The sequence below is a fragment of the Pseudopipra pipra genome, chromosome 2, assembly GCF_036250125.1.
Source record: "Pseudopipra pipra isolate bDixPip1 chromosome 2, bDixPip1.hap1, whole genome shotgun sequence".
NCBI classification, from domain to species: Eukaryota; Metazoa; Chordata; class Aves; order Passeriformes; family Pipridae; genus Pseudopipra; species Pseudopipra pipra.
The window spans coordinates 107,080,723-107,090,396 of NC_087550.1; the positions used below are offsets into that span (position 1 = coordinate 107,080,723).

The window sequence follows — 9,674 nt, forward strand, 5'->3', positions numbered from 1 at the left end:
CTGTGTGATGTGGACAAGTTTGGTTAAAAAAATATTTCAAAATTACATTTAAGTAAATATAATCATGTTTTCTGTAATTGGTCTTTACAGTAAATAAGGATATGGGTAAAAGAACATAAACTTATTTTTCCATTGTTTTCCTCCCTAAATGTCGATTTACTGATATATGGAATCCAGTTCCAAGTTTTCAGTGTATCTTTATTTTAGTAAATTTTATGAGAAATGTTAGCAATTTTTTTTTACCTAAATGACTACATTCTGGTAAAAGCCACTGGGAAAATGTCAGTTCATACCCATTCCAAATTGTGACATTGTTTAATTTTCTGCTAGGAAGAACAGAAAAAAAAGCTTCTGTTTGCTTCAGTAGTAATCACAAAATAAATTCAATGGGGAACTTGTCCACTGATGCTGCAAGCGTACTAAAAACTCTTCATCTAACAGAAAGAAAGGTGATAAAAATGCCTTTCACTAGGTCAACACCTTTAACACAAAATGGATAAACACATTCAGATTCTGTCTATCAGAGAACAGTTTCTAATGGATCTTTAAAACACTGGCATGTAACACCTCATGTCCTTAAAATTGTTAAACATTTGGCAGCATGTTATTAGCCCTGTACATACCAAAAATAAACTTTATTCTTTCCTTCCTGCTTTCATGCTCAGATCTGTCAAACCAACCAAAGTATGTGCAATAACAATGCAAAGGGTCAGAGTTTAACATATGATGCTATTGTTAGCATTCTATTCCTTACCACATTTTGCATCATAAGCGCAGCAAGAGTTGGGTGTGCATCTGAAAGAATGAAAACGTTGCAAAGTTAAAATTGAGTCATGTTTTACATTGCTCTTTGATGACATTTTTCTCCATAAGAACATAAGACTTTGTTCTGAATATGTGCATGTGCCTTTATTTTTAGTTATCTCTCTCTTTTTTTTTTTTTCCTGTGGATTTAAATACTGTTTGTTCCACAAACTTTGGAAATATAGTTGTTGAGGATTAGCCCTAAGCCACCACAGCCCCATATAAGCTACTATGAAGAAAATTAACTCTATTCCAGTCCAAACCAGACGACATGTTTTGGTTAAATTTTACTGCCTGATCAGTAATATTGCTTTGCTGAGACTAAGACAACAGAGAGTCACTGTACAAAAACAGCATTGAATAAGGCAACTGGTTATGGGATACCTTAATGCTAAGAGGACAGTATACATGCATGATGTATTTTTGTAGATTCTGAGATGATCTTTATAAAGGCTCTGTTGAGATAGGAAAATCTGCTGGTAGGCTTTTTTTTCCCCCCATATTGCAAGTTATGCCTGAGACTGTCTTATGTTTTTCAGGCATTGAAGGGAAATGCTCAAGAAACTGGTTGAGAATATCCACTGCAACATCCTACGACACTGTTTGATTATGCATAAATAATTATTTGTCAGCGTAACAGCTAGTAAATTGTCCTTCTTAGTACGAGTGTTGGCAGCAAAGCACCGCTGCACCCTTTACATTTACTTTTTACTTTTATTTCTATTGCCTCTAATTATGGTAAGCTGGTAACACAGAGAAAAATTAATTATTAGTTGTAAAATCAATGCTGTAGAAAATGGATTTTAAAGGACAATCTAAATGCAGTGTTAGATGCAGTTAACATTTGAATGCTGAATTTTCATTGCTAAGTGTGATAAAAGTGTATTAGCTCATGCTATCCTACATATAATTAGACTAGCAGTTTTCTGAGAAATTGTACAAACAGCGTTATTGAGTCTCTCCCATATTCTTCAAGCCATTGCACTTTAAGTGTAATCAGTCACTTGGTGATTCTTTCAGTACTGAAGATTTTCCTGATAATCTTGTTATTCTTCTCTATATACCTTTTTCTTAAAGGGCTAAGTGTTTCTGTGCTTCAGACGGAGCAGGACATCTTCATTCTTCAAGACCTGATAATTCCATTGGTCGATTTTTTTTTGTGTGTGTTGAACTGGTTTGCAGATCTCTTTGTAGTCTGTAGTTTCCATATTCTCCACGTGTAGTCAGCTCGTTCCCTACTGCAAGTCATCTGCTACACATTTCACATACAAGGTTGCTAAGAAATTGCTGTTGGGAACACAGCCTTCTCAGTTTGCTTTTAGATATCTTTGCACAAAAATATTGGAAACATTGAGGACTGTTGATAAACCATTAAGTCTAACATTGACTCATATAAATATCAAGCAAGAAATCAGTATTAGAGAGAATTATCTGTGTGTTTACGTGTTAAGGACCAGGTATTTTAAGATTTTAAGCAATCTTTCAAAAAATAGAGTGGTTTTTTAATAATTGTAAGCCAGGATCAAATGTACATTAATTCTGGGAAATCACAGACTTCAGGTTCAGGAAAAGGACATTCTTGGGTAGCATTATCACCTCATGATTGAGTTCCCCATTGGTTTGCTGAAGCTTGAAATTTTCTTATCCTTAGCCAATGAGGTGATGTCTGTCTAGCACCTTAAACAACTTTTCAGATGTGACTAAAAGTAAGTTGGGAATAGAGATGTATGGTAGTACCGGACTTGGATGCATTTTCATTGAGGTTTGTTTGTTTGTTTGTTTGTTTGTTTTGGGTTTGTTTTTTTTTTTCTGTTTCTTTATAATGACTTGCTAATAAAAAAGCAAATTAAGCCATCATTAATATCACACAAATGTTAATTATTGATCTGGGACAGGTTACATAAGTACATTAGCAGTACAAATATGCAAATTTAGGACATTTTTCTAATATAGGATATTCACCCAAAATAGGAAATAAGTTAGATACTGTGCAGACAATTTCAACTAATAGTAAGTTAACTGGAGTAGAACCATGACCGCACAATGTCAAATTCAATAATACATCTTCATAAAATAATCTCTTCTTGTGATAAAACATGACTTTTAGAATTTAATGCTACATTTTTATAAACATGGCAGGTGAGAAATAATCAAAGAGAGAAAGAGTTTGATGGCGCACTGGGTTGATGTTGGCTGGAGGACAGGTGCCCACCAAGCTGCTCTATCACTCTTCTCCTCAGAAGAAAACTAGGAGGAGAAAATAAGATGAAAAAAACAACTCAGTGGGTCAAGATAAAGGCAGTTTTAAAAAGCAAAAACAAAGGCCATTCAAGGAAGAAAAGGAAAACAAAACATTTTTTTTCTCTACCTGCCATCATTAGGTGATGCCCAGCCTCCTCCTGGTGGGTGTTGCAGAAGACAAATGTCATAACAGCAAATTTGCCCCCCCCCCTTTTCTTTTCTCTTAGTATTTATATCTGAGCAGATATTGCATGGTATGGAATATCCTTTAGCTACCCTGGCTGTGTCCTCTCCTAAGATCTTTCCTGTTCTCAGGCTACTGATGAGGGGGGAATGTTGGAGAGTCAGTCTTGGTGCTGTGTGAGTCCTACTGAGCAATAACCAAAACACTGGTGTGTTATCAACACCTTTCTAGCTACCAATGCAAAGCGCAGCACTGTGAGGTCTGCTATGGGGAAAATTTACTCCATCTCAACTAAACATAGTAGAGATGCAAAATTTGCTATGTTAATTTTAGCAATTTTTTGTGTATAAATAATGAAGATATTTTCTGTTAAGACAATGAAGACTCAAAGAAGAGAAGTAAAATTTTGAGATGTGATCACCTCCCATTTTACAGCTCTGAAGTATCCTAGCGCCATAACAATGTTTTCAGAATGAAGTAGAGAATTTTTAAATAAGTAATTGAGAGAAATTACTTCTGAATGCTTTTTCCTAGGCAGGTGTTACTTCTTTACCCTCTAGACGCAGAAGGAAAACAAACGAAAAAACCCTTTAAATTAAATCCAAATATGATAATGATTACTTAGTAGCTGTTGTTTACTCACCCTGCAGATGCTTCTATATCCATTCAGACCTCATGAGAAAATAGCAATTAACATTCCTACAACAGATTAAAAATTTAATTAATTTTTTTTTTTAGAAGTTGAAATAGCCAAATGGAAAAAGCAAGCTGAAAACAAGTACTAAAGGACTACTTTCTATGATTCTGTGATTCTAATTTGAAATTGCCCATTGCCACTCTCTATTGCTGTTGGAATCATGGAGCAAAAGAGCATGACTGTTTACTTATTTTCTAATTAACTGTAATTCAATAATATTCCAGATAAAGTGCCTTTTTTCTACCATGATTTTATTTCAAATTGGAGACCACCATATGCATAATTTTCATGTTGGAAAAGCAGTGAAAGCACTTAAATAAAACTCTCATCTCTGTAAATTAAATTACTTTCTAAAATACTAATCTTATTTTATCTTTACAAAATAAACTAATATGCAATATATAATGTATGTTTTAGGGTTTTTTTACTGTGAGCAAATGATTCAGAAATAAACTAGCTTATTTAGTCTGTTGTTTGCTATTTCTTCTCTTTCTCATTATTATTCCCTTTATAATGCTGAGAATAATTTGTGATTATGACATGAATCTATTGTTTGAGTTATTTTCCTTTCATCTAACCACTTATGCGTGTCTGTTTTATGAGTTGATGATAAGAAATAACAAGCAAAGATTTGTAAAGATGTGCAAATACTTGAAACATTTCTGTCAGCTTGCTCAAATGCAAAAGGAATATTTTCAAAACTGTGACTGATAATATTCAATTTATAATTTTGTATCTATGCAAAAAATTGCACTCTTTTAAATTTCTTTTAAAAAAGAAACGAGAGATGAGCAAAAAAATGGTACATACAGGATGGACTCTTTTAGGTACTCTGCATATTCAGCTGCTACTGAAATCTATGTGACTATGAAGGATGTTCAGGATTTGAGGGATCAGATGTAAAGTAGGCATGTTTAATTTTGAAGGAAATGTTTATGCTTTCCTTTTTTTTCTACTGGTTTCCTTACTCCACTGAGATAAGCAAGACTTATTTACAATCTTTTCATGAGGTATATAGAATGATTTTCAAATAAGGAACTATTTAAATAAAAACACCATAGTTCCTTTTTAAAGTATCCCATCATTGCCATCCTTGAGATTTTAGGACATTCCTCAGGTTGTAGAATTCGTATGTGATGCTCTGTGCAAAAAATGAGAATCAGAATAGAAAAGATGTTTTATATGTGTGTATTGTTTTTAGTGGTAATAAAATTAATTTCTTCATAGTAGCTGTTCTAGTGCTGTGTTTTTAATTTGTGACTAAAAGGGTGTCGGCAACATGGGAATGCTTTAGGCACTGCTGAGCAGTGCTCGCACAGGGCCAAGGCCTTTTCTGCTTTTCATATCACCTATGAGTGGGCTGGGAGTGCCCAAGAAGTTGGGAGGGGACACAGCTGGGACAGCTGACCCTGAGTGACCAACAGGATATCCCAGACCATAGGGCATCATAATCAGCAATAAAAGCTGGGCAAGGAAGGAGTAAGGGTGGGACATATTTGGAATAATGGTGTTTGTCTTGTGAAGTCACTGTTACGTGTGATGGAGCCCAGTTTTCCTGGAGATAGCTGAACACCTGCCTTCCCATGGGAAGTGGTGAATGAATCCCTGATTTTGCATTGGTTGTGCAGCTTTTGCTCTACCTATTAAACTGTCTTTAACTCAACCCGTGGGCTTTTTCACTTTTACACTTCTGGTTCTCTCCCTCTTCCCACTGAGAAGTGAACATTGAGCAGCTCTTCTGCAGGGCTGAGTTGCCCACTGGGCATTAGGCATTTTCAAATTTTAAGTAAAACTTAAATATTCCTTTTCGATATCTTTTTTTTTCTTAGCTCTGATAAAATGTGCAGTTATAAAATATCTCATCTGGTTTTTAATTCACTGTTCTTTGTTCTAAAGGAGAAGATAAGTCTATCCCGCTGTTCCTTTATGCCTGATTTCTTTTGACTTTTTCCAGCTATTTTCTACCATTGATCCTTCTGTTTAATATCCTTGTCAGGATCACTGCTGTTTTTCTTTGCGGTGTCATCCCTTTCAGCTTTGGCTCTTTATGCTGAACATGTCCCCACTGATGTGGGACTCTGAGGAGGCACTTGTATCCATTGTCCAGAAGTTGCTGAGGTTCAAGTGACCTTATTTGTGAGTTGGACTTCACTTGGGAAATGTTAAGCACCACACTGATTTTAAAACAGATGTTCAGTCACACAGGCACATCTACTAAGATGGGAGATGGAGGTGGCTGCCTACCTCTACGGCATTTCCAGTTTGAGAAGTATATATCAATGTACTGTATGTATCAGAATATGACAAAACCAGGAGCACTGAGATACACTTTTATGATAAACCTTTATGATTTTTTAAGCCAGAGCTTGCCTTTATATGCAATAGTAGCACACTATTAAATTTGTATGTACACCAAGCACACAGATGACTGAAGCAGAAGGAAAGAAACAGGAACAAACAAATAGGTTAATGGAAGACAACAGAACAAACCAAAGAGAAAACAAAAGCTGAGGGGTTTTGCTACTGGTATTTAGTTTATGTTTTGATATAGGACAAGGAAGAAGTTTAGGAGAGTCAAAAATCTTAAGAGCAGAGGATGGTTGGGGAAAGAAATCTTTGCAGAGTTTTGTGGGATTATTGGTGTCTGCAGGAACAACGGATACTGACTTTGCCTCGTTTTTGGCACTGAGGGCAGATGGGAAAATCAGTGGCTCAGGACTGTATGCCCCTGTGTGGGGTTCTTGCCCTTTTCACACTGTGTGATCCACAGAGGGTCTGCACCTCACAGAAGCACAACCTACTCACACAGACCCACTCAGGAGGCCAGTTTGGCAGTGAGCGATCTACTGTGCATGAAATGCAGAGGGAGACAGTGACCATGGACATGACTAAACAGACTTTTCACTGCTTCTATATTAGTATATATGAGAAGATTCCAAGGGCAAACATGCATTAAGAAGCTCAGAATAAATCAATCAGTTATGTCTGTGGTATATGTGCTTATCTGTAAACTATGAGGATTGCATAAAACCCACAGACATAATGACACTACTATGTTCTCACACATGCACACTGCCCTTACAGACCTCAAGAACTATATTAGTCAGTTCAATTTATTTCTCAGAAACCTTAATTTTTTTCTGTCCACTTTACAATATCCCCTCAGAGATTTTTCACGGTAAATTTTATAGTCCCATGATATTCCAAGGAGAGAGGTTAATTGGAGGAGACTCGTTCCACTGTATTCCCCTGGGAAGAAGCAGATGAAGATTTTACTGCAATATCGGTGCCAGTTCAGACTATCCTGCCTCTTCCAGTATACTACAGGTCAGCTGAGTATGGGGCTATTTATTATTCCCTCCATGCAATTTGTCAGCTAAATTGTACCATTGGTACTTTCCAACTGTAACACCTAAGTTCAACCACAGAAACCTCACTGCTTCTTGGGAAGGAAGCAGCAAAAAAGCCCAGCATGAGGGACAACCTCTTTCAGAAATCTGGGGCAATTTTCCTGTCCTAGATTGAGAATGATGGAAGAGTGTACTGTGAGTACTCATGTAATAAAGTCAGGTAGATGTCACCAGTGGTGCTTCCTTGATGAGACATTCTAGTAGTTTTTGACTTCACTTCAAAAATTTAGGGTAAATGAAAGACAAGATCAAGAACTTAGAGACACATAGAGAGGAAGAAGCTAGCAGCACCTCAGAGGAAATTAAAGAAAAATGTTATAAGATCAGTTGGATCTTGATGTCACATGAATTAAGGCAAAATTCTTATGACAAACATGTTAATTTATATAAGGAAAAAAAAGATGACATAACAAGATAATGCTAATAAATGAGTAGTAAACACAAGTTAAGAGGTAAGCAAAGATTTTAAGAAAGATAGTATAAAACTATCTTCAGTTAATCAGTAATAATTCAAATGTGAAACATTTTTATATTGCAAAGGGGGAAGATGAAGAGTAATTATAATAAATTTACATATTTTAATTACCTGGTAAATATAAACTTGACTAAACTAAACCGAGAATAGCATCACTACAGAAGAACTCAAATAATTTTTTGTTGTTGTTGGTCAAACACTCTGCTCATTTCAGGAAATCAGACTGATTTCAAATATAACACTGTGACTTCAGTAGCTTATCCAAAATTAAAAAATATTTTTTTAAAAAGTATATTGCACTTCTTTGTTATTATTCCTTAGCTATGACATATTTGTCATTGCATGCTGATAATTTATTTTAATTTAGTCAGATACGCTTTATCAGTATTTGTGTACTTTTTATCTAGGACTCTACATTCTCAGCAGTTAGAGGTTAATATCTCTTCCCTCATCTTTTTTTCTATTAACTATTTGCTTCTAATTTCTCAGCTGAGAATTTATTCAGATTAGTTCAGAAAGAAATTACTTAGTCGTCACGATCATAGCATAATATAGATTACAAATGGTGTATGATTCAATAGTGTTGGGAGGGGTTGATGCCAACCAGCAGTCAAGTTTCTACACAGCCACTTGCTGGCTTGCCCACCCTGAGTGGGATGGGGGAAAGAAAACAGGAAGCACAAAACTGAGAAAGCTCATGGTTTGAGATAAAGGTAGATTAGTATAAGGGAAGGGGGAGAGAGGAGGGTAAGAACTCCAAACAGATATATCAGTGGAACAAAAGAAATCACTCACCACCCTCTACAAGCAGACCAACCTGTAGTCAGTCTCCAAGCAATGGTCACCTTGAAAGCCAAAACCACTCACTCTAACTCTGTCTGTGAGCATGACATCATGTGATAGGAAATATCCCTTTGGCTGATATGGGTTTGCTGTTCCAGCTATGTCCCCTGCCAGCCTTTTACTCACTCCTAGCTGACTTGATAGGCAGGGAGCAGAGCAGGAAAAAAAGAAAGCCTTGACACTGTGTAAGCACTGCTCAGCAAGCATCAAAACATTGATGTGTTACCAACACTGTTTCAGCCACAAATCCAAAACATCATGCAAGCTGCTATGAAAGTTAACTCTAGTGTAGTCAGAAACAGACCCGGAGTTTCAGATCCAACAGATTTGTTTCAAAACAAAGTATCTCCTCCACGAATTTATTCAGCTTTAGTGCTCTCTTGGCTTTGAGTTTATATATTGACTCATATCTTTTCATGGATATATCAAATCTTTTTCTAAATAGGGACTATGTAAAGTCATCAAAGTGTATGCTTTGAAGACCGCTTTCAAATAAAAGTAGTCCCATGTTAAAAAAAAGATGGATTGCAAGATTTATCACCAGTTACTAAAAGGCACCAAGTACAGTAAGTTAATATGAAGCCTGTGTCTTGGTTTTCTAATGTCTGTACAAGCAGAATGTCTAATAAGTACAATTACATCACATAATTGCATAAGAATAGCTGTGTGGGATTAGACAGAATCTTATATCAGAAACAATACTGAAAGGAATAGAATGGGAATAGTATTCTATTCTTACCATATATCCATGAGGAACAAAGAAGAGTTATTAAAAGTGTGGCAATAATTATATGGCATTATTAACTTTTTAGTTGTGTGAGCATTATCTTACCAGCATACCCTGCTCAGTCAGCATAAGGCAAAAGAATAATGAAGTTCTGTAGATTAATGTGTAGAGTATTCATGGCAATCAACATAAGGTTGCATTTGCTGGGTGTTGCTTCCATGAGCATAGTTCCTACTTTGCTCATTCAGAAAGCAAGTTATTATCATTAATATTTTTCCATTGTAACAGACATA

At 35.9% G+C, this 9,674-nt stretch overlaps 1 long non-coding RNA gene across 1 annotated transcript; it reads right to left on the reverse strand.

Annotated features, from left to right (window-relative positions):
- Nucleotides 1–752: 752 nt before the first annotated feature.
- Nucleotides 753–8,681, reverse strand: LOC135407115 (uncharacterized). The gene is made up of 3 exons (XR_010426707.1): nucleotides 8,607–8,681; nucleotides 3,873–3,928; nucleotides 753–795 (listed from the first exon to the last, which is right to left on the reverse strand). It is a non-coding gene; the product is annotated as an uncharacterized LOC135407115 (long non-coding RNA).
- Between the last annotated feature and the right edge of the window lie 993 nt (nucleotides 8,682–9,674).